Raw genomic sequence first — 26,379 nt, forward strand, 5'->3', positions numbered from 1 at the left:
TCTCTTTTCTTAATAGGGTAGTTAAGGACTGAAATGGGCTTCACAAGGAGGTTGCAGAACCATCACTGAAGGTTTTTAAGAACAAGTTAGATAAACTCCTGTCAGGTATGGTCTAGGTTTATTTGGGTCCTGCCTCAGCCCAAGGGACTGGACTAGGGATGATCCAAATAAACAAGTATTTCTATGATTCTATGAATATTTTTTCCATCTGAAATTAAGAAGGAAGATGAAACTACCCTGCTGGAATATGATCAATACACTGGGATTAATACCCTTTCTCTCAAAAGGAATGACCTGGTATCTTTAATCACAAGGGGTCAGGACCTTGATTTTATGTCTAATCTGAAAGAAAACACCTCCAGTAGCACACTGCCCTCTAAAACAATGCCGGGCATTTGTTCAGTAGCGACTCAGAGGAAAGAGTGCCATCTGCTGAATCATCACCATATATAAGGAATTCATTTTGGAAAATAACTAGATTAAGAGAATGTTAAGGTTACAAAGTGAAGTACTCAAAGTCAGGAAATGCCAAAGTTAAGATTGCATGCACAACCGTGACTGCTTCCCCGTGCACAGGTTTCATGATGCAGTCTTTAATTACATAGTTATATATATTATTACAGAAGCCCCAAGCTCCCATCCCTGCAGGGCAGAAGCTCCTATCTCCACCACTCTGCCACAGGGCAGAAGCCCCAAGCTCCCCAACCAAGTCTGGTAGTTGGATAATGGTGGGGGTGCCTCCGCGAGCCACACTTTCTACATGAGGCTCGGAAGCCTCGGTTTGGCCACACCTGTATTATTATTTCCTTGCCTCATTAAGGCAAATTCCAGTGACATATAAATTCCCAGAAAAAGGAGAAAACAATGAATCAACAAAAGAAAAATATGGCTTTTGCAAGAAGCATATTTACTTCAGTGGGTTTTGGGTCAGGCTCTCTGTACATGGGTTGGGTGGTACAAAGCGAAGAAAGCAGGTATGGGACTGATCACTCAAACACTTAGGCATGTGAGAAAATTTACTCAGATCAGTATTCCCAACTGGCCCTTCATTTGAAAATAACTTATTATAACAGAAGAGAAAAGCTATAAACCTCATCATAATTATCTGTTATTCCAGAATAAAGAATAATTTATTTTCTTCATGGGAATTAAATTAATCAAACCAAAAAGATGTATATAAATAATTTGAACACTAAAACTACATTAATGTGTATAAATACATTTTTAATAAATATGTGTATTTGGCATTTCCTGATTTTTGAGTTCTTAACCATATGCCCTAATCTTGCAAACACTTATGCACAAATGTAAAGTTAAGCATGTGTTAAGGGTTTGCAGGACAAGGGTCTTAATACTCTCTTAAAAATAGAGGTGGTTTGGTGAGGGGGGTGTTAAATGAAATTACCTAATTTTTTAAAAGTGTTAAAACAAATGGATGTGAGATCAAGTGAGGGAGCAAGGTAGGGACAGGACAGGCAGCAAGTTAAGGTGAGCAATGGCCTGTCTCTCAAATAGCTTCCTCTTCCAGTTGGGCCAGGGGTGGGCAAACTTTTTGGCCCGAGGGCCACATCTGGGTGGGGAAATTATATGCAGAGCCATGAACATAGGGCTGGGGCAGGGGGTTGGGATGCGGGAGGGAGTGCGGTGTGTGGGAGGGGGTGCGGTGTGCATGAGAGGGCTCAGGGCAGGGGGTTCAGGGCAGGGGGTTGAGGTGCGGGGGGCAGGAGGGGTTCGGGATCTAGCCTGGCGCCGCTTACCTCAAGCGACTTCGGGGTGACAGCGCCACGCAGCGAAGCTAAGGCAGGCTTCCTGCCTGCCCTGGCCCTGTGCCATTCCCGGAAGTGGCCAGCATGTCTGGCAGTGGCTCCTGGGGATTGGGTGGGGCAGGCAGCTCCATACCCTTCCCAGTCAAGGAGATATCATATCTTCGTACATTGGAGTTTAGGATCTTGTGGACAAGATCTTGGCCTTGTACTGGTGGACAAGCAGAAGGATTTAAGAAGGGAGACATGGAATACAGGGTGCACCTTAAGGTAGCAGGGAAGTTGAAGTTTGAAGGTTACTGGGTTGCTTTGCCTGAGGATCTGATAGCGTGCTAGGTACTGGTGGTCCAGTTTACGTATGGGTCTGCCTGTCTTGAAGTGTTTGCAGTAGGACAAAATTATGGCTATGGGCCAAACATATGGCCCCTCTACCAGTGGCGATCAGCATGATGTTTGTATGCGGTTGTGGCTGCATCTAGGTTTTGTTTCAACTCAACTCTTCCTTCCAGATCTGAGGCTGCAGGAACTGTGGGTACTATGGGAAGTGCAGGGTGAAAAAAGGGGTGGAAGATGTAATTTAAAAAAAAACAGGCTCACCTTGGTCAAGGCACAGTCTGTGTTGTACACAGATTCCATGTATGGCATCAGTGAGGCCTACTCATTTTGGTGGCAGTTTGTGAAGCATCACAGGTATTGTTCTAATACCTGGTTTACTCTTTTTGATTGGCAATCAGTTTGTGGATGGTAGGTAGTTGATGCATGGAGACTCATCGCTAGTAGGCAAAACACCTCCCGTCAAAACCGAGATATGAACTGGGACCCCCCAATATGAGGTTCACTTGATGTGGTCTGGGAGGCTGGGAGACTGTGGAGACCCCCCCCAACTGCCCCCCAGGACCCTACCCCCTACCTGTACCCTGACTGCCCAAAACTTTCTCCACTCCCCCCAAAAAGCCCCCCCATGAACTCCCGACCCCCCCGTTTCTTGACTGCCCCCTCCAGAACCTCCCTGCCCCTTCTCCTGCCCCCTGGCCCCCTTACCCTGCTGCTCAGAACAGGGTGTTGGGCTCTGTGCGAGCCGGACACGTGGCTGCGCTCCCCAGCACAACAAAACCCGGTCCCTGGCCCTGCACAGTGCTGCCGGAGCCGGGCTGCAGGGGAGAGCTGCCGGCTCAGAATGCAGGGCGGAGCTCCTCTACAGCTGCTCCGGAGTCCAGCCCGTGACTTCCCTGCAGCCCTCCCAGCCGCTCGCTCTGCTCTGCCGGGGAGGGGGGAAATCCCGGACATTTTGAGTGCTTTACAAATTCCCCCCAGATGCTATTTTTAGCACAAAAAGGAGGACATGTCCGGGTAAATCCGGACGAATGGTAACCCTAATGTTTCTCCACCTTAGCACAGAGACAGAGTTAGTGGAGTCTTTCTAGGACATTGCGAACATGCTGCTTGTGTGTAGGTTGGTCTTTGAGTAAATTAGGATGTCATCTAAGCAGATGAATATGTATTTGTCCAGCACATGTTGTAAGACATCATTAATTAGATGCTGAAAGATCACAGACATGTTATCCAAAAGGCATCACCAGATATTCAAAGTGGCCATACCAAGTGCGAAAAGTAGTTTTCCATCCATTCCTTGACTGGATTCTGACTAGATTGCACACCCCTCTGCAGTTGAACTTGGTGAATACCTGGGCTATTCTAACCTGATCCAGGAGCTCTGGAATCAGGAGTAGTGGGTTTAAATTCTCACAGCCATTTTATTTAGGGAACAGTAGTCCATGCAGAGTCGTAGGGAGCCATATTTCTTTTTCACAGAGGACAGGAGCCCCAGCCAGGGATGTGGAACACCAGATAAAACCTTTCCCCAGATTCACATGGATGTAGCCCTTAGTGGCAGCGAATTTGGGTTCTGACACTGAGTATATTCCCCCAAAACAGAAGGGGCATTTGGTCTGGTTTTCCACCCAAAGCTGGTTCACTGTGGCCTGTAAGGCTTGGTTTTCTACTTTTAGGTGAGCTATCTGCTATTGGAGGCTCAGTGTCCTCTGGAGTGCCATGTGGGTATGGAATCTTTTGAGGTAGGGCAGAAGCGATCTGAGCAAACTGTAATGCCCGGTGGCTGAGGTGAGCTAGGGGGCAGTCCAGAGCAGTAGTCAAGTGTGCGCAGGTGGTTGGGTAGCTGAGAAATCAACTGGTGTCAGAGGCAGTGAGGGGCAATGGCAGAGAGTTCTCATGGGGTCAGCAACCAGAAGATCCAATCCACGAGGCTGGTTCAGTGGGGTAGGGAAGCAAGGTTGGGCAAGGCAGCAGGACAGCAAGGCAGAGTCAGGCAAGGCAGTAAAGTAGGGCAGTCTAGGCAGCAACTGGTGGGCAAACTGTTGCTCAGACAGTTTCCTCTTCCTGTTAGGGTCTTTATACAGTCCAGGTACCCAATGAGAATGCAGTCTTTCCAGCCAATCAGGGGGCTTGTGGTATGGTTGTTATAGATCTGTAGGCGTTTAGTACTAAGGCTGTTGGTCAGAGATGGTGGTTCAGTGCACTGCTATTGTACAGCTAGTGATGCCATCTAGAGATCTGGTGGTCCTGGGTTCAGTACTGGGGCCCTGACAATCTCCTTCCAATATAACACCAAGAAATCCTTATTAGAAAATCTTTAACATTTTTTTAAAAAGCTACTGCTCATTGGCAGGGTAGGATTTTTAAATCCTCACCGCTCAGCCAAGTTAAAACCAACTTTTACCACAACATTGAAAAGCACATTTCCAGCCTAAGGTCTGTTTCCTGCCACATTTAAACTTTCAATCTAAAACTGCTGAGATGAAGTTGTTAAAAAATGTTTTATGTGTAATTGCAAAAGTGTATTCTCCCCACCACTTCCTTTAGTCTCAGAAATGGCAGGTAGGGCAGAAACAATCTGAGCAAATCACAAAAAATATCTTCAGCAAAGACAAGGTCTATAAAATACAGTCCCAAAAGATATAAGTTTCAGAAGGTTAAAAGCAACTGAATGGAATGGAAATGCTAAGGCAAGATTAACTATAGTTACCCCCATCCACTCCAGCTATAACAGATCCCTCAAGAAACAGCCATAGCACCAGATACTCCTCAACCTTATGCTGCATAACAAAAATGCTTCAGGATCACCGCTGTATTCCCAAACTCCACATGCCATTTATTCTACAGATATATGCCGGCATAGCCCCTACTATAGACACAGCATACGCTGACAGGAGTTTTTCTGCCGATGTAGGAACACCATCTCCCCGAACAAAGTTAGCTATAGCAATGGACGCCCTTGTCTGCCAACATAGCTGTGGCTACACTGTGAGTTTTGTTGACATGACTATGCTACTGGGAGGGTATATGATGGTATAAGTTTTAAATGTAGATCAAGCCTAAATTGGTGCAGCTCACTACTTCTCCTGTTCCTAATCCCACTAAGGTATTATTAGTGGGGGAGTTGTTTCTCACTAACATTTTGCTACCCCGTTGATGTCCCTCTTAGTGCAGCTGTATGATTCATTCATTCTCATTCCTGATCCCAACTCTTTTTTAAACTTGCCATACTACAGCTAATATGAAACAAGCAACAAATTGCAACTATGTTGGAGCAAGCCAGCACACAACTTTGTGGTAACCGGGTCACCTTATTTGGCTGCAGTTGTGCTGTGGATAGGCCCTAATGCATGTCAGAAACAGTACAACAAACTAGATGAACCACTGGCCTGGCCTAGTATAGCATGCCTATGCTACTAGCCATCCACATTTGGGCTGTTATTCATTGTCTTGTATGTTATGTAGTCATTTACATCAATGCAAAGTAGGTGTAAAACTACTAGAACAGAATGGCAGTAATAATACCTACTTTGCACTTACTTTACACTAGTGTAAATGAACTGTGCAAATAGCAAGGCAGTAGTGAATCAGGCCCATTGATTTTTCTGCTGTAAACCCTAGGCATGTATGCTGGGAATGTACAGACCCTCCAGATAAGAGTGGCAAACACCATACGGCATGAGCTCTATTATTGAATGGACCAGCAAGAAAAGAATTAAAACCCTGGGAAACAATTTTCAGCCATGTAAACTCCTATTTTGGGAACCAGTGACCGGGTATCAGGAGGAGGACTGAAGTTATAAAGAGCCAAAGAGAGAGAATATAGAAGAAGTCTGAAGGTAACAAACATGCTGAACACTCAGCTGCTATTAAGAGTTAGGCTCAAACACAAGGGATTTTTCTACATTTTGGGGAAGGGTAAGGAGATATATGCACGAGAGGTGTCTGACTAGAGACTCATCAGCCTCAGGGTAGCTTGGAATTTGCTAATGGACAGATATGCCTGTAGCATTAATTAAGGTATTTGTCCATATTGTGTTGTCTACAAGCACTGCTTTTGGGGAACTGTGAGACTCAATATACTGTTTTTGCTCCCTACACAACAAAGATAAAAGATGTATATATGTTCAACAGTACTGGCTCTTAATTGTTGTCCAGAGGAAAACATCCAGTAGCAGCAGCACAACTGACAACATAGGCCTTAGCTGTTTCTTCTTCCTTTTATTCATCATTGTGCTACTGTGATAACCACAAGTGTGAGATTATCTATTACTATGATTTCTTGTAAAAGGAAGAACAAGAGCTCTCGTTTACCCTTTGTCTTTAATCTGTCTTCTTTAATGTCAGCTACTATGTCTTCACAGGTAAGACCTCTTAACCTTAACTTGTCCTCTTTACATTCTTCCACTGTTTTACTCCATCTGGTATTGCAACCATCTCTGTGCAGTAACCACAGGTATTACCAATTGCATTAAAATTCTTCACTGCATTACTGCAAAAACCACATGCTGTAACTTCACATCATAATTCAAAACCCTGAATGTTATAGTTGTGGCTAGGTACTTGCTAGCATGGTTTCTTTCATTGATAAGGACAAGGATTTTTTTTCCTTGACAATATTGCTAGCCAAATTGTGCTACAGACTACACGGTTTTATAGTAATACTATAACAGTTTTTAGGGGGAAATATCCCTGGTCACATGGGTCTGGGAAGCCATGCTGGAACCTTGAAAGCAACAAGTTAGTTTAAACAGGATAGTGACTAGTACATCCCAGAACCCAGTGCAAACAGCAAATTAGCTTTCTCCCCTCTTCATGGCAAATAAAGCACTGTCTAGATTACATTTTGTAAGCAAGTCACATTCACATGCTGTTAGTACATAAAAGCAGAATCTGCCATCTTTATTCACACTGAGTGGTGTCTTACTCTACAAATAGTTCCAATGGGACTACACAAGCAGTAAGTGTCTATTGAACATGGGTAAGCATGGCAGAATCTGGCCCACAGTAGTCTTTTACACTCCAGGGTTGGAACTGATCCCACCTACAGTGAGTCAGCAGAATAACCATGCATTTCTATACAATATACTAGCACCTGACAGAGTGAATTAGTAGAAGAGCTACACATGTATATGTACAATACAACCCTAAACCCTAACACATTTTTATTTCCAGATCATATGGTCTCTGAAAATCAAAACTGTGCTCAGGTTCCATGAACATGATTCAGGACTTCACACAGCAATGCTGTTTTCTGAACAATTGTGTTAGCTCATTAACGTTTCCTGCCCTTCATTTCTACTCTAAGGTGTTCAATAAAGATAATTTGTATAACTCATTTAACACAATTTTCATTGTTTTCTAAAAAATCCCTGCACTTTACATATTTAATCAGAGTGAAAACTGAAGGAAAAAGTCAAAAAATTAAAGTGAAGTTAAATGAGGGTTGTAGCAGGCTTGCCATTCGCCAGGTTCACCTCTGTGACCAGAGTTATTTCTTCAGGGCCCTCTCTCTCTACAAGAATAGAATTCACCATTCCATTAAGAGAGAACTTGGTACTGCCATTCTTTGCAGATCAGATAGCAGCAATCACATACCTGTTCAGATCTCATTTATGGCCTCTTCATGAAAAACTGACACTTCTGGTAGTGTTTATATCAACCTTTCTCTTTAGCCTGACTTGGCAATTCAATCAGTTTATGATGCTGATGCAAGCATTAGTATTATTCATATTGGACTGTCTTGACATGCTTCCCACAGCAAAGGTTACATGGCTCTACATTATACAATTATACAAGGGTCTCTCTCAGTGCTATCACCAGCCATCCTTGAAACTGGGTCCATAGCCCAAAGTAATTCAAAATAGTCCTGAGGTTTCCAAATACAAGATTCATCATAGCAGCCCTACAGTTCATACCCATTTCCAGTGCTCCTTGTTATCCACAGAAATCTTATTCCAGCCAGTAGAAGCCTGTCTTCTAGCTCAAGCTTGCATTATTCCTCTCTCTGTCCCCTACCTCCTGCTGCCTTTTATATTGGCCTTATCTGATTCCTCTCAGGTAAGTCTCTCTTGTAATCACAGTTGGCTTAGCCTCAAGCTCTCCAGCCCATGGACAAGCCACCCAGTTACAAACCATCCTCTCCCCCTTAGAATCTTGCCCACTCTAGGGCAAGTTCTAAAAAAAAAAAAAAAAAAAAAAAAATTGTTTTCCCTCCCTCTCTCTTTATATCCTCCTTCTGAAAGCTTCTCCTGATTTGCCAGGAGAGAAGGAAGCCCTAACTGTTGACAATCTGGTCAGGACCTACAAAATCTCAGTTTCTTTGTAAATGCCTGGGCAGAAAAATCATGTTAAGAGATAATCCAGATTTTTTTCCTGTCCCGGATTCCCCACACAAGGAAGGGTATGAGCCAGTTGCAAGAGCTTTGTTCAGGCTAGCTAAGGTACCAATAGCTGGTGCCCTTTTTCTTTTGTGTGGGCATCTTGGGCTATTCAATAAAGCAGGTCTTTTCCCAACCCAATATGGGGGTAGGTTGAACCTTGTTGCTCTCAAAGGATCTCCCCATTTACTATAACCAGTTGATGATAAGGCTCTTGTCCACTCATTGCTCAGCCACTACATCACATGACTGACAAAACATTGGGGCCTAAGTGAGGTGGATCCTCTGTGTCCACCAGTCCATTGTGCATCAACTTATTCTGACCAACAAAGATACCTTCCTCCAGGTCCTCTTCAGGTGTAACACTCCCCTGAGTTTGATTTAACTATGCCCCAAGTTGTCCAGCCTCCCATCTCTGCTGTTGAGATTTTGTGGCCTCCATGAGGTCTGAGTTTACATGGGGGAATATGTGTGTGAGGTTGCCTGCAGAGTTTTCTCCTTTTCCCCCAGATTGTGCTGTGCTGGAGGCATTAAGCAGGCTCTGGAAATGATTCCAGTCCTGTCCTATTACTACAGGCCAGGGCAAATTTTTGATACCTCTACCTGGATTGGCTCCTCATGCTTCTCAACTCACATCATGATGGCAGCAGTAGGGTAGGGTTTTACATCTCTGTGGATGAAAAAATAACCACCGGAGTTCTGCAGCCACTTCTCCAGAACTGGGTCTCCCTGGATCAACATCTGGGCTGAATCCAAGTCCACCAGGCTAGACAAGACGCGATAAATCGAACCCAGAAGATCGATTGCTTACCGCCGGACACGGAGGTAAGTATAGACGTACCCTTTGTGCTGACAATTACCACACCCTTCTATCAAGGAGTGGAGTTGTATGTTCATTCCTACCAGTGAACACATTCATGGGCCTGTCTAAAACAGCTGTCAATGTCCAGGTATTTTTTTGCACAAGATCCTGACATAATGAGGCAGCTCTCTGTCATCAATATATGGTTCCATCCTGGACACTCAACTCCTCTTTAATTTGAAAATATAATTCTGCTCCTATCAGTACTTAGCTTTTGTCTTTTGGCCATCCTGCTAGTATCACTCTATTAAATACCTGCAGCTGATGTTCTTTTCCATAGCCTCTTTGGTTTCCATCAACTGTTCAGACTGGGAGACAGTGCAGCTGAATCAATTAATTGATTCAGTGTCCTTATCCCCTTCTCCCAACTTGCCGATGCTGGGTATATATGCCCTGCTCAAGGTGTGAGCCAGCATCAATAATTGTCCTGGATAATACTGGATCTCTGGCTGGTGGAACTGGAGGCACATCAATATGCACTGCAATCTCTTTGGAGCACTAAGAAGAGGCTTGGCCATGATTGTCTCTAGGGGGTTGTGGTATGATTGCTCTTTACTGGGTGGCCATAGATGTAGTGATGGAATCGCTGCACTCCAAATACAACAGCCAGAAACTAGTTTTCTATTGGGCCTACCCTGGTTCAGTCTCTGACAGGGTTCCACTGGCATAAGTGACTGGCTGCTCCTGAAAAAAGAGCGATGCCCAATCCTTTCTCTGGTGCATCACACCAGAGTATCAGTGGCTCTCCTCACTGGTAGTACATCAGGACAGGGGCATTCATTATGCATAGGGAAGATAGGAAGTATGGCAAGAGACCACCCTGGCTTAACCAGGAGATCTTCAATGATCTGAAACTTAAAAAAGAGCCTTACAAAAAGTAGAAACTAGGTCAAAGTACAAAGGATGAGTATAAACAAATAACACAAGTATATAGAGACAAAATAAAAAAGGCCAAGGCACAAAAGGGGATTAAACTAGCTAGAGACATAAAAGGTAACAAGAAAACATCCTACAAATACATTAGAAGCAAGGGGAAGACCAAGGACAGGGTAGGCCTGTTACTCAATGAGGAGCTGGGGAACAATAACAGAAAATGTGGAGATGGCAGAAGCGCTAAATCACTCTTTTTTTGTTTCAGTTTTCACCGAAAAGGTTATTAGCAATTGGATGTCTAACATACTGAATGCCAGTGAAAATGAGGTAGGATCCAAGGGCTAAAATAGGGAAAGAACAAGTTTAAAATTACTTAGATTCTGGGTTTGGAAAGTTCTGGTGAGATATCAATTGAGGGCAGTGGATAGTGGGATCTTTCTAGTGCCCAGTTCAGTAGCTTTGGATCCATGCAGATGCATAGTTTGCCTGGTGGCTTCTTACCACCAACAGGCTACTTACCTAGGCTGTACTGGCCTCAATAGGTAGTGCGATACCCCTGCACCACAGACTTTCAAACTCCTTGTGTACTGGGTTATGTACTACCACTGGAATTTTCCTTCATGGTAAATATCCAAGGTTCCACTGTGGGGTCTACTTCGAGTTGTAGCTTTCCTTTAAAGCGTCCATCACTTTTGAAAACATCCCTATATGCTTTTTAAAATTGTCTCCATTGTCCAAGGGACTCCCCTTTTGCTTCTTGCACTGAATCAATCAAATTCTGATGCTGCACCATGATCAGATTCCTGGGTTGTATGACTGTATTCCCCAAGAGGTGCTTACTGTCCACCACCACAAACTTCAGTTGGTACCATCTGTTATTTTTTGGGTTAGTCACTATGAGGTCACATTTTCCTATGAGCTGCAATATGCTGTCATTGTACATTATTTTATTGTGCCTGCTTTTTGCAATAAGTGTGTTTGAGTCCAATTAAACCTGAGGAATCACATTGCAGGAGGTCCTACTATCCAGATGAAATCACATAGGGTGTTTCCCTGTTAACATTGTTGCACACATGGGGGGCCGGCATTATCCCTTGTTTTTTTCTTGTCCTGACTGCTCAAACCTGATATGCTGTTGGAATTAAGGAGAGAATCATGATGTCATCCCTGCTGTCTGATATGCCATCCCCCTCTTGTACAAGACTGACTGAATCTTTCTGAGATCTTCCCCTGCTCCTGCACACATCACTAAAATGGTTCGACTTGCCACATTCCTTGCACAGCTGTCCTAGTGCAGGGCACTACTCCTTTACCCACTCATGCTGTCTCCCAGAGTAAATGCATCTCATGTAGGTATGCAACTCTGTTGACCTGCTCTTCTTTGTTTATGTTTCATTGCATGTACTTTGAGGGTGGTGTTCCTCCTAGGGCTTTCATCTTTTCTCTTGAGGCTTCCACTATAAACCTCATATCTAAGCATCTGTCTAATGTGAGAACACCTCCTCAGAGAAGCCACTCCTGCAGATAGTGATCCTAAATGCCATAGACTATCCTGTCCTGAATTAGGATGTCTATTAAGTCCCCACATTGCAAGTAGCAGGCAGTGTGCATAAGGCAGTAACACTAGTGAAAAACCTGCATCTCTCCAGAGTTTACTTCTGCTTTTGGGAAGAGTAGGTCCACAGGGTTCCTAGAACTGCTGTGAGGCTTGAGGCAATGGTGAGCTTCAGAGAGGTGCAGACCTCTCCACCCTGTTCCCCAAAAAAGTAAAACAACAGTTTTACATTCCAGCTATTGTCCTCCTGCATGATCAGATCTAGTACAATTTAAACTACTTCTTCCATCGGGTCTATTGCTGGGCTAGGTTTGTGTCTGCAAAATCCAGGGCTCCAATGGGCTTTAGACTGAGTTCCATGGCTCATGCTGTCAGATGCTGCACTGCAGAGAACTCACAGCTCAGAAACTACCACCATGTTTCATTCACATAAAGAGATGCTGACTGCAGGTGTGATTCTAAGTGCCTGCTCCTTAATGCCTACTGGCAGAAGGCCCACTGTATTGTAACTCATATCAGGCCTACCATACTCACTACCCTCAAGACACTGTTGTCATAACATCTATCCAAAAAGTATCTTGTAAGGCATCATATGTAAATGCACTGGTCAGGAATATTATTGTGATATATGTTCGGGTTGTGTATAAAGAGCTGGGTATCTGTGCTGGAAAGATGTTCTTAAATGTGTTTGGAGGAAATGCATAAATCGAGCCTGTTCCACTCCAGCCCTAGTCCCTGTGACGGGATATACACCTCTATCCCAATATAACACGACCTGATATAACACGAATTCGGATATAACGCAGTAAAGCAGCGCTCCAGGGGGGCGGGGCTGCGCGCTCTGGCGGATCAAAGCAAGTTCGATATAACGCGGTTTCACCTATAACGCGGTAAGATTTTTTGGCTCCCGAGGACAGCGTTATATCGGGGTAGAGGTGTACATTGCATATTGCCTGATTTTTTTTTTGCTTTTATTATTATTTTTTATTGTTTTCAATGTATTTTTAAATTAAAGGACCAGTTTACATTTTTTGGTTTTTAAACAATTTTTTTTTAAAATAGAGGACCTTGGTAAATAATTTTATGAATAATGACCTTTGTTACATTACATTTACATAACTTAGTTGGGCCTTTTTTTGTTATGCTTTTTAAAAATACATGTTTTTTAGTGGTTACCACACAAATATACCCATTGCCTAAATTAAACACTTTTGTGCCAGTAGCGGCTAAATATTGGATGGTACATTGTTTGCTTGAATGGTTTAAATTACTTATTTTTAGGGACTCAAGGAGAATTAGGCAAATGATAAATGTGGGTGAAAAATCTGCAACTTTCTTATTCACATGAAAGTTCTAATAGGACTAATTTCATATGTTAGGCATACTCACCTGAGTGAATCAATCCCAATACCAGCAATCATTCCAGCCTCGAACACTGTATACAATACTAGATTTTCACTGAAAACTGAGGAGTATGTGTTGGATAGCAATAGCTGCATTTGGAAACTAGAAAAAATGTAAACAGTTCTGTAATTCATGTCAGGATATATGCAGCTTTACAGTTAGCATATACATCTCACAGAAAACAATTAATATGTGCACTTATAATATAATCTGGTAAATATGTAATTGTATTGCCACTCACTCTGTTTTGCTGCTGATTTAGATAAGAAATGCCTATATACATTTTCTGAGACATAATAGGAGTTAATGGGACAGGTCTGTTAACATGTAGAAAGCATAGGGTCTGTAACATTATTTAGGTCTGTGTGTGGTTTTGATTAACCAGACTGTTTACACACTCTAAACATGAACTGATGAGAAAAAGCTGCAGCAGCAGTGAGAAAGAAACTTCCTAAATAAAAATGAAAGATTATATCCCTTTCACTAACAGCAAGTTGACGTAAAATGAATACTATTCTGGGATTCTTTTCCAACAGTTGTCTGTGTCTGAGTTTCAAACACATTTGTATGCTGCTCTTTGTTAACAGCAGTAAATACCTCATGGTTGCCAGGAATACCTTTTTTTGCATTGATTCTGCCTAGTTTTAGCACTGCACATTCCTTCTGTGGATAAAGGAAGTTAGAAATTTTGCAAATGACTGTTTGTGGAGATTCTGCTCTCTGACCTTTATCTGCATTTAACAACAGCTTAAATTCCACATTTTGTTCAGCATAGTAATCACACAAAAGTCTTCTAAATAGGCCCCTAGAAGCTGCTATTCAATGTCTGAGAGTTGCTCCTATTATAGGAGCATTTTCTCCCACATTTGGTTGGTTTAGGAGTAAAGTGTTACTAAGTTTTTAGGTTTAATCTATAGATTTTTTTCCTTTTAAATCTTTTAATGAGGAGTAGAAATGCTAATAGTCTGTTGTGTATTTTCTTTCTATGGCTTTCTGCCAATTAAAGATAAGTCAACAGTCAAAACACTAACAAGTTTTTATGTTAATAATAAGGATAATTTGAATAGTAACTTGAAAAAGTGAGTGTTTCTGTAACATTGTAGTAAACCTCTTCTTATCTGTCCAACAAACATTTATATAGAAAGAAGCTATTTCTAGCTATGTTAATGTCTTATTTATATAGCTTGTATCCATACCCTTCCTTGATTATATTTGGAAGTAATACATTTGTTAATAATGTTAAGCACTGAACTTATAGTTTAATAAGCAGATAAAATGAGCTAAATAAGGAGACTATCAAAATTTTATTATACAATTAGTTTTTTTCCTTATTAAACTAGTGTTATGTATGAATTATATTCACTATTTAGATTGTGTAGAAAGATTCAGAGATTCAGCTAGGAATTTTAAGAGATATGTAAATAATTTTATATTATGTAAACAGAAGTATTGTAATATGTAGTTTACTATATGAAAATATAAACAATACTAAAAATATTAGGTAATATCAGACAGCAAAACAATTTAATTAAAGATAATTTGATATTTTGAATTATTTTTTGTAATTTGGAAATCAAGTTTTAAATCTTAAATAAAGAAATACATGAAACAAAAGAACCTATCAATTCATTTTTCATAAATGAAAAGGCCTGATCCTCGATGGGAAAAGGTTCTTAGCATAATCCTATAGACCACTGGGTAAATGACTTCAAAATGGATGCACAATAAGGGCTGGAGTGATCTCAGTAAGCACTGTCCTCAAAGAGCTGGGGTGAAAATCCAGGAAAGATTTTCTTTCATGGGGCACAGCTCCCCAGTTTCCTGGCACACCAAGACATCACAAGTACTACTGCCGCCCCTTCACTGTCTACATCTGTTCTGTAGAAGCAGGCAAAGAAGCTGGATTAGTCTAAATCAAAAAGGCCATGTTGATATAATCCAAGTACTGTTGGAATTATGCGTGGTGAAAACAGATTTTAAAGTTAAAAGACCAAAATTGATGTGACAGATATTAGGCCTAGTTTGTGAACAAAATAGTGAGGGGGGTGAACTATGGCACCCACTTTTTCCCTTTTGGGATTTCCTAAAAAGAGACTTTGAAAAAAAATCAGTTCAGTTCAGCTCTCCCTCTCATCCCATTTTACATCCCGGCTCATCCCCCAACCTACCAACACTGCAACTCATCTTGACTTATCTAAAGGACTTTCTTCCTGAGAGGAAGGCTCTCTGGCCTTGCTCTTGTTTAAGGAACTTTGTTTTCACCTGTGATTGCTGAAAGTCATCACATTATCATGACATCCAGTCCTCAGTCCAGCAGCGGGGATATCTAATTGGCAGCACCACAAAGACATGTAAGATCTGGTACTGTATTTCCTTCCGTTGTTATGTTATTTTCTGCCCCACCTCTTTCTTCCCTCCTATCCTATCTCACTCTCTTGGCTTTTCATTGACATTTCCTCAGACACCTTAAAAACATTAAAGTCAAGGTTCCTGCTGTGTGGCTCCCGGTTTAGCTGTATCTTTCTCCACCAAGCAGCTATACTATCTCATTGAGAGACAGCACTGCATCCTCCTAAGAAGCTATCGGATTTGGAAATTATCTGAAGTTATTACCCCTTTGGGCACTCTCTGAAAGAAACAAACAGAACCATTAAAAGGCCAGGTGCTAGTCTGTCATCCCTTCTGATCAATATATGCATGGGACCATTAGGGGAATGTGAACAGATGACTTCTCCAATATGTTTTAAAAGACAGTTTACATGCTGTGTGGAGTCACATCTCACTCCCATCCTGTGATCTGGTTTTATTAACAAAGAGGTAACATAGTTCATCTCAAGCCATCTCCCTATGCTTGGCTGCATCTAGGATCCTTATCTCAGGACTACTGAGACCAGAATCTAGAGCTTCTTTGACTCAAATTCTAGCTCTCATATAAGTTTCTCCCAGCAGGATCAATACCTACTTTCAAGGACAAATCTACTGGAGTTTTTTCCATCCCTCTTAAAAGAGCTAGTGAGGCAACATGGGCTGCAATATGCAGATAAAATACAGCTTCATAACATCGTCTTTTCTGACCAGCTGGTGTAATTGAGTGACTCGGCTAGTATCTAATAGCTTTGGAAGAGTGTATGCAGGCTATCACTGACTGAAAGGGTATACCTGCTGTTTGTTACACAGGCTCGCAACCTAAGGATTTTTGTTGGATGTTCAAGTAGCAGTATTTCCCAATAATGCTTTTTATTGTTTCCTCTTGGCAAAAAGGTTGTGACCTTTCATTTTAGATACAGATCTTCCTAGGATCATCCATGCCATTTTCATCTTAAAGTTGGATTACTGCAATGTGCTGTAGAAGAGGCTATATCTTAAAACAATCCAGAAATTAGCTAATGCAGATTGTGACTTCCCATTTATTAATCAGCACTGCATTACTCCTGTACACTGGCTACTGACTGATTTACAGGTGGATTATAAGGCATTGGTTCTAACCTGTAAATCCTTAAGTGAAATTGACTCTACCTACCTGTGTCATTGCCTCTCTCCTTACATGATTCTGCAGCAGTTGTGAACAGCCAAGACCCAAAGCAGTAGTTGTTCTTGATGTGGGGCCCTTGACTCTGGATTTCACTTTCCCATATAGTTTGCTTGAGTCCAGATTTGATAACCTTCAGAGTATGCTGCAAGACTTTATCCAGATTTTACTGGGGAGGGAGCGGGTGCTGAAATGTATTTTAGAACTGATGTCTAAAATTGTTCTTTGTTGGCATTGAGACAATTTGTACGTTATTTACTTATTTTAAGTTTTGCACATGCACTGAACAATCTGTGGTTGGCAGATTTTAAAAAACAGCCCCTAAATAATTTGTCTCCCCAATATTAACAAAGACCCAACATTTCAGCCCACCAGGATTTTTCCTTTCCCTTAGTCACAATCCATCAGGCACTTCTCTCCAGAACAAATGGTGATGAACAAACATGGCAATACCCTTGGATAACATGAATACTCTAAAACTGCCCTCCTTGCAAAATTCTAAGTGTTTCTTTATTGGAAATAGTGTAAGACTGCCTCATGTGTACTTTGCAGTGTGGTAGTACTGGAAAAACTGCAAGAATGGCAGACCTCAGTTTTTCCTATTCAGTTATGCTCAGCTTGCGATTTACACAGAGGCAATGATCTACATTCTTTGGCCCACTTTGCTTCCTTTGCATGGTTCAAGAGGTGTAAAGGTAGATGAACCTTCAAGATCACTCCAGGTGGAAATACTCCCGTATAAGGGATTCCCAGCAGATTTAGAGCCATCGGAGCCTTCTACATTTTCACCCCGCTGCTCTTGCTATATCGTAGCTGTATCGGAGGCATGGAGAGGCCTGGCAATTGAGGTGGAGTGGTTGGAGTGGAAAGCACTTCATGAGATCAAAGACAGCTGGTGCAGTTTGGAACAGCCACAAGCATTCTAAGTGGTGCAGAGAATAAGAGAGTTGTAACCAATTCCTTGATAATCTCTCCTTTCTTTGCTGCACCCAGTATCAAATGGATACAGAAGAGAATCTGGTCAATTGTCTAGTGAGCGCAGAGCTGAGATACGGGAATCACTGAGTTGAAGTTCCAGTTTTGACACTCCTCTGTGGCCTGGGACATCTCTCTCTGGCTCAGTTTTCCATTTGTACAATGGGACAATAATACTTTTCATGAAACCCCTACAAAGCCAAAAGGAGTTTAAGAGTGTGCAAATTAGTGCAGAATTTGGCCCTAACATGAGAAACATACTACATATAATCACAAAAGCCCAGATTTTTAAGATATTTTGGTATTACTGTGCTCAGCATTGTCACACCTAATTGATTTAGGAGCCTAACTCTCATTTACTGTAAATGGGATTTATGCTTCCAAGTGCCTCTATCCCTTTTGAAAATTAGATTTAGGAGTTACAATGCTGAGCCTCGCAACTATTAAAAACCTTTAAAAATCTGGGCCAAAGGGACCAGAAACAACTGTGGGAGAACAAGATATTTGCATTTCCTGAATTTTTAATTTAATTAACAATTTACCTTAATCTGGCCATGTCTGCACTGCACAGAGCAACATAGCAAGTGGCCCATAAACAGGTTAAATGATTTGCCCAATGACATAAAATAACTTTATGACACAGTTATGGCTAGAAGTCAAGAGTGGCTTCCTAATCCTGTGTCCAATCTACTAGACCATGCTGCCTCCCTCAGTGTTTGATTTCTTAGGTGCTTTATGTGCAAAAAGGAAGGAAACACTCAGTTCTTTTCATTTTTAAAAACAGTTTACTTTAAAAAGTTTACTTTACCTTTTTCTTATTTGGGCTTCTAGCCAGGGGCATTTATCTTTTGAATGGTAGGGGGAAAGAGGCAGGGGAAGGTCTGATTTGTATTAGTTGTTGAAAACAGCTGTTTATTGTAATTTTAGCACTGTGTGTCACGATATCTAGATGATGGACAAACTATAACTGAAGGAAATAAAAAACAAAGCACTAATTTTCCTGCAGAACTGTCTGTATTTCAATTACAGAAAATCCACAGTAACTCTCTCTGTTTGTGCTACTTACAATTCGGGAGCCTCACTCCTCCCACTTCCTCATCTCCTTAGCACCCAAACTCTCAGCCTTTAACTACAAATAAAATAACAATAATTACCTTGTCATTGGACACTATGCCAACATGCTGATGAGATTGGGGAGGGAGAACTACGTCCCACCTCTTTACATAATGTTGTAAATTGCAGGGCTTGAATGCACTTTGCTAAAAATCTTAGTATGCTTTTGAGCAAGTCCAGAAATTATTATAAAAACATATAACTATATATATTTTTTTCATATGTAACTAAGAGACTTCCTCATGGATATCAAGTTAAAAATGTTTTTGTGCAGTTGTTTTTGTTCCATCTAACTTAGACATAACAAAGTTGAACAGATTTTCTTAGGCTTCCAACAATAGAACAATAACTTCCTGACTGAAAGCAAACAGGGACATTTTCAGTTCCAAAGGAGAACTTTTCACTGCTCTTGTGAATATCAGATAATAGAACTTGACTGCCACATGGGCCTTTCTTCACCTGCAGCTGAGATCATTGCAACCTTATTGAGGATATTACAAGCAAAAGGGGGTTTCATAGAGGACTCTGCTGTAACAGCACTGCTCCCTGACCTGCTCTCCAAATATGTCTGGGAGCACTGTCATCCTATTGAGGATATCAACAGGGAGAGATGCTTTAAACAAAGGACTGCTATGTGAACAAGCCTGTATTTTCTTTTTTATGCTTATAATTTTCAGTTGTTAGCTTTATTTGTATATAATGCCTATCTTATAAATCTTAACTATTTTGTCCTATTTAATGGAATGTAAAGATGTTCTATAATTTGTAAATTTAAAATTGATTTTATATAGTTATCTATGAAAGCTATTTTTAAGGAAGGATCGAGGTTTCCTATTTTGTAATGTGACATTATTGGAGTCCCAGAGATTTTTTGTTTTTAATGTTTGTGCGTTGTGTAATTTCATCTGTGTTTTTTATATTTACTTTGGCATTGCAAGGGAGACTGGTTATCTTGGCAAAACTGAGTCAGAGAGAATACAAGTCATCTGAGAAGATAAAGCAACAGAAGCAGCTTGGTCAATATATTAAATTGAAAATTAGCAGTGAAGATAAAGATTCCTCAGTGACTAATTTATTGTCAGAGGCTGCAGTCTGCACCATATGCAGATCTAGCCTTTGTACGGGTTTAAGCTCTGTGGCTTCTAGGAAAGTGGACATAAAATGAAGGATTTCACAACCAGCTTTTAAAAATGATGAATAAAAAAAACCTAACTGTTGTATTCCCAAGAATTAAAAAACCTGGAAATATACTAAAAGAACCACTGAAAAGGGTCCAATTATCCTATTAAAGAACAGGACCAAATTAAGATGTATTTGAATAGCTCTAAAATATTAGCAGGCACATTAAGGTAATACTTTATTACCTCAGAGGTTGAGCCTCTGGAGAATATATCAAGAGTTTCCAACCATCATGTTTTAGGATTAAAAAAAAAAGAAGCAGAGGGTTATGATCCTTCTGTTCCTTTACCTGAAGATTATTGGGGGAGCAGCTTAATCCACTATTAAGTATACAACATGCTTTTGAATGACTTCCTCTTCCTTGCACACTTGTGAAACAAAAAGGGCACAGGGAAGAAAAGGTTTCTGGTTGCTTTTAACATGTAGCAGATTGAAATAGACATTTATAATGTCTTAAAAAGAAGATTAATTATCAAGAAACACTGAGTTATAATGTTTTCAGCTAGTGAAAAAGAAACAAGTCATAAGCAGAACACATTTATAAAACAGGCACACACATTGCAATATTTTATCCTACAAGACTATACTTCTGGGACTAACCTATGTCATCTTGATTTTGATAAGGTTTGAAAAGTTTTTGTTTCAAAGCATCCTATATCAATTTTAATTGAGGAAAAATCTTTGGAAGCAGTAACTTTGACCTTACTAAAAATCCTTATTTTCCTAATTCTTCAGCAGCAAAATCCTAGATATAAAATAAAGTTTGGACATATGTTTTTAATAAATGGAAAAAATTTCCCATTGGAATTATGCAACATGCCTTACTAACAGCACCATAATAGTTTATTTAACTATTAACAGATGTGCTGTAAATTATTTTGTCTTTGTGATTGTTCTAATTTTGTTAGTATTATTACTAGTGACAGTGAATAAGACTATTTTATAGCATTTGTTTTTTTAAAAATTGATAAAATGAAGAGAGGAATACAAAAGTCACATGTAACCTTAGCATTCATACACCATGCAACAATAAAAGGGATAATTTCAGACTCCACTAATCTATGACTCAGCAAAATTTGGGGCATCCCCCCAAATCTTCAACCTGCTTCTTCTCTGCACCCCCTCTTCTGCTGGCACACACACAGAGCTGGCAGTGTGTGCTCTGCATCATAGCTGAATCAGTCAAATATTGAAAGACTGAAGGAATAGCACTATGGACCTAAGATGCGTTCTCTTATCTGCTCATTAAGGTCCTGTTCCTACATGTGCTTAACTTTACACACATGAATTGTGCCACCAAAGTCAATGGGACTACTCACGTATAAAGTTAAGTATGTGCATAATTGTTTTCAGGATTGGGGCCTACATTGCTAATGTTACTCACTGAAACCGGAGATTTCCAGATTGTAAGAATTATATCCTACCTTAAATAATCTACAAGTATTTAAAATATTTAATAAGCATCTACATTTCTTTTGGATGAACAAACAATCCAAATTGCATAAAAAGGAGGGAACTCAGTGCCCTCTACCCAAAACATATTCATAGCTTGTCCTGGAGATGTGACAGACAGAAGCACTTTGGAATTGGCTCCACCAGATGTTTATCAGTAGTGAATTTGTATTATCACTATTGTGTTTATTGCAGTAGTGCCTATAGACGAACCAAAATGGGGACTGTGACAATGTATCCCATAATGCTTTATGGGAATATGACATAACTGGAGTATGTTTTATGCTACATGTGCCATGTAACTTATCTCTGTAAAGGTTATGGTCTACTGAATCTACTCATCCTATTTGTACACATATATCATTTTTGTACTTGAAGTTATGAATATTGGCTGTATACTTGCTTGATTTCTAAGTAAGCTTTGTAAGGCATTTGGTCAGCTTCTTTAGAAAGGAATTTGCAAAGTTAAATGCCCAATCATGAAGCACTTAAAGAACAATGGATCTTGGAATGCTCCAATCCACATAAGAAGTCTACTTGAGGATGTTCAAGGTAGCACGTGAACCATGGCTGCTACCTGTAGTTCTGAGTCATGCATGGACATGTGACTTGCCCATGTGACTCCAAAACTCCATCTTGGAGCTAGACTTTGCATAGGAGTGAGGAGGGCATCTCCACCCACAAGAGAAAGTCTATTTAAACCCCCAGGAGACGCCTCCATTTTGTCTTCAGCTGGCTAAAGAGAGAGAACCTCTCCATCCCCAAGGATACCTGAAAGGAACTGGAACATAGGACAGTAACTACAGGCGGTGTAAGTGATTGCTGGACCCAGACTAGAAGGAGACTAGTCTGTAAAAGGAAGCTTACTGGGTGAGATTTTATTTGTATTCAGTTTCTTAGACATAGCCTTGTGTGTTCTATAGAGGGCGAACAATTTATGAGTTTACCCTGTATAAGCTTTATACAGGGTAAAACGGATTTATTTGGGGTTTGGACCCCATTGGGAGTTGGGCATCTGAGTGTTAAAGACAAGAACACTTCTGTAAGTTGCTTTCAGTTAAGCCTACAGCTGTTAGGGGACGTGGTTCAGACCCTGGGAATGGGTTTGCAGCAGGCTAGCGGGTCTGGTTCAAACCAGGCAGGGCACTAAAGTCCTAAGCTGCCAGGGCAGGAAAGCAGAGGCAGATTGGGTTTCTGTGATCCAACCTGTCACAGGGACCCCATTGTGCCAGGCATTGTACAAACAGAGAGTAGTAGATATTCTCTGTCCTCAAGAGTTTACAGTCTAAATAGACATAACAGACAGAGGGTGGGGGAATGGATATAATGCATGAGCAGAGTGAACAATGTGATGACAGTAAAGGTCATGTTAGTTCCTTTTTTTGTGGGTGTGGGATTAATTAGGAGGGGGTCAGCTAATTGGAAAGAAAAGGGAATGTAAACGGATCATGGAAGGGAAAGGGAGCAAAGGAGACAGGACAAGGGAGAAGAGGGCAAGAGGGCAGGTGTGGAGTAATGCTGAGATTAAGAGACTAGAAGGGAGGAAAGGGACATGTTTGGTGTAAAAGGCTTATCAGCACAGGGCAGCGAAAATGATAGAATCATAGAAATGTAGGGCTGGGAGGAAGCTCAAGAGGTCATCTAGTCCATCTGCCGGTGCTGAGGCAGGACCTGGTATACCTAGACCAGTGGTCACCAACCGGTAGATCACAATCGACTGGTCGATTGTGGAGCCTCTGACAGTCGATCTCGGTCACAGTCTAGGGTTACTGACCTTCCCACAGTCAAACCGGGAGATCGGCTGCTTCCAGTCTGGCGGCGCAGCAGGGCGAAGGCAGGCTCCCTGCCTGTCCTGGCCCCCTACTGCTCCCAGAAGTGGCCGGCACGTCTGGCAGTGGCTCCTGGGGGGGGGAGGGGCAGGGGGTTCTCCACAAGCTGCTCTTGCCTGAAGGCACCACCCCCGCAGCTCCCATTGGCTGGGAATGAGTGGGGGAGGGCCTTGGGGCAGGGGTGGGGCAAGAGTGATTGGGTTTGTGTGATTACAGTTATTTCTACATTTTCTTTGAGGTAGATCCTGGGTTGCACTTAAATTCAAAAAGTGATCTTGTGCTTAAAAAGGTTGGAGACCACTGACTTAGACCATCTCTGACAGGTGTTTGTCTAATCTGTTCTTAAAAACCTCTAATGACAGGGATTCCACAACCTCCCTTGGAAGTCTAGTGCAGTACTTATCTGTCCCTATAGTTGGAAAATTTTCCCCAATATCTAACGTAAATTTTCCTTGCTGCAGATAAAGCTGATTACTTCTTGTCCTACCTTCAGTGCTCATGGAGAACAACTTATCACCATCCTTTCTATAATAACTTTTACATATCTCTCTAATGTAATGGTAAATTCTCTGTTGGTTGTGGTACAGTGTTGCTGAAGGTGCATTCAATGGTACTATGGTCATGAATACGGGATGTTTCAAATTGCAGTCTCATGACTTTAATAGTGATGGTAAGACTGAGTTTCTGAGAAGCCTGTAGCTCTGTATCAGGCCAACCATATATGTTAACTTTTCAAAAAAGGAAAAGAATTGTGATCTACCATATTCAAAGGGGTTTTGAGTCTTGAGAAGAATGAATTATCTCTTTGTTCAAACTTGGAATGTTTTTCAGATTTTTGGTGCTGCTAAAAACTTCCAAATTACATTTAATCAATAGATTCAAAATTTTGTATGCTATGATCTGTAACTAATTATTTTTAAAAATAAGTCACTACATTCCCCTTTTCCTCCCTCTTCCTAATCTCCTTGTATGCCTCCATGTATCTCTCCTTGTTTCTTTCAATGCCCATTTCCCTCAGGGAATTTCCCTATATATTTTTCATCCTATTGGAATGTTTCATTTGATATATTTTATCTAAAATCTTCCATTTTATTCAGTTTTTCTAGTTTAGCCCTTTCCGCTGTATCTGTTCTTGCATTCAGTGTTTTCTTTCTTTCTTCTTTGTGCCAACCCCTCTCTACCACTATCTTTTTCTTCCATTTCTACACCCTTAATCCTCTCCTCTCTGTTTCTCTGAGAATGAAAGTCAGAAAACAGACCCTGTCACAGTCCAAATGCAGGTGAAGATTGCACTTACGAGGGTGAATGGGTTACAGAGCGAAGTGATTTGATAGACCTGGGTGTGTCACTACCATTGCTCACCCTTTATTCTATCTGCATGAGGGTGGAATCCAGAGTACTGGAAATGTAGTGGTTTGGGAAAGTTCTGAGCTAGAGTGATGGCAAAGATAAAGTCTGGGGCAGAGGCAATGCCGGAGCTTGAAATAGGGGTGAAACAGAGTGACAGAGATTAGGGCTCATGCCAATGGCACAACTGAAGGTCAAGGCAGTGCTGAGTTATTGCAGAGGTTGTGATGACAACTTTCCAATTTCTTAAAACCGGACACGACACCCTCCCACCCCATTGTTCGATTGCCCCCTCTCCAACCCCTGCGGGTTGCTGTCTCCCCCCCTCTCTCAGGACTCACCTGTAGGGTTGCCAACTTTCTACTCACAAAAAACTGAACACCCTTGCCATGCCCTCCTCTGAGGCCCTGCCCCCACTCACTCTATCTCCCCTCCCTCTGTTGCTCGCTCTCCCACCCTCACTAACTCGCTCATTTTCACTGGGCTTGGGCTGGGGGTTGGAGTGCAAGGGGGTGAGGGCTCTTGCTGTGGCTGAGGGGTTCGGAGTGCTGGAGGGGGCTGGGCTGGGGCAGAGCTTGGGATATGGGGGTGTTTGAGGACTATGGCTGGGGATGTGGGTTCTGGGGTGAGGCTTGGGATGAGGGGTTTGGGGTGCAGGAGAGAGCTCCAGGCTGGGGCTGAGGGATTCAGAAGGCAGATGGGGTATCAGGGCTGGGGCAGGGGGTTGGGGTGAGGGAGGGGGTGCAGGCTCCGGGTGGCGCTTACCTCAAGCAGCTCCTGGAAGCAGCGGCATGTCCCCACTCTGGCTACTATGCGGCAGCACAGCCAGGCGGCTCTGCGTGCTGCCCTGTCCACAATTCCTGGCCAATCGGAGCTATGGAGGGACGCTTGGAGCCAGGGCAGCGCGTGGAGCCTTCCTGGCTCTCCCTAAGTCTAGGAGCCGGGGGACGGAGGGGAGGGATGTGCCGCTGCTTCTGGGAGCCGCGTGGAGCCACGGCACGCAGGGAGCCTGCCTTAACCCTGCTGTGCTGCTGACCGGACTTTTAACAGTCCAGTCAACATTGCTGACCGGAGCCACCAGGGTCCCCTTTCCACCAGGCGTTCTGGTCGAAAACCAGGGAGTGGTCTTCTTTGGTGTGGTGATTCTAAGAATGGGGGAAAGTGCAAAGCTGCCAGCTCTCTCAATATTATCCCAAGGACCATCATGATTTTATGCTTCACAGCTTCTCAGTCTGCCGATTTGACAAATCTTGTGAACTTTTGCTCTTAATCAAAATGGCTGCCATCTCCTATTACCTTTTAGTAGGACAATAGTACAAACTGAAAGTCTCCGCCTTCAGTTAAAACGACAGCCGTTTCCATGCAGCTTTGCGGAATGAAGTGAGGCTGCCTGTAGAAACGAGTGCTGCCATCGCCTCTTGTTCCCTGGGGGACTGAAGCCAAGCTGCCTACAGGGAACACTGCCACCCTCTGGGCTCTCGGTTTAGGAATCTAGACGGTGGGGCTGTTGAAAAACTAAACAAACGTTGTGAAATTTGTTTTGGTCAGTTTGAATTTCAAAAATATTTGACCAGCTCTGTTGGACAGGAAGAGACCGAGGAGATGTAATGTGCTAAAGAAGCAGAGTCAATATGAGGGGGCAGGAGCTGGTAAGAGGAAAGGGAAAATATGGGGAGCAAGTAAACGTGGAGGAGCATGAAGATGAAGTATAAGTGGGGCTGGGGAGTAGATGGGACAGGGAGAGAAACAGGAACGGGCTAGGAGGAGGAAGAGGGAGGCAGGTTG

The 26,379-nt window shown here is 42.1% G+C and overlaps 2 protein-coding genes across 36 annotated transcripts in view; one reads left to right on the plus strand and one right to left on the minus strand.

Moving 5' to 3' along the window:
- BAZ2B (bromodomain adjacent to zinc finger domain 2B) overlaps positions 1 to 26,379 on the minus strand; it is a 331,037-nt gene that overhangs the window by 303,413 nt on the left and 1,245 nt on the right. The gene's annotated exons all lie outside the window — the stretch shown is intronic.
- The window catches only part of MARCHF7 (membrane associated ring-CH-type finger 7), a 36,493-nt gene continuing 36,202 nt past the window's right edge, over positions 26,089 to 26,379 (plus strand). For 8 of the 11 annotated variants that reach the window (XR_010591284.1, XM_065560665.1, XM_042860805.2 and 5 more), the window contains exon 1: positions 26,103 to 26,243. The gene's annotated coding sequence lies outside the window, so the exon portion shown is untranslated. Of the gene's footprint in view, positions 26,244 to 26,379 lie in introns of all 11 variants that reach the window. The other 3 variants (XM_065560662.1, XM_065560686.1, XM_065560689.1) reach the window with 2 other exon arrangements.

Source organism: Chrysemys picta, chromosome 11 (assembly GCF_011386835.1).
Source record: "Chrysemys picta bellii isolate R12L10 chromosome 11, ASM1138683v2, whole genome shotgun sequence".
NCBI lineage: Eukaryota > Metazoa > Chordata > Testudines > Emydidae > Chrysemys > Chrysemys picta.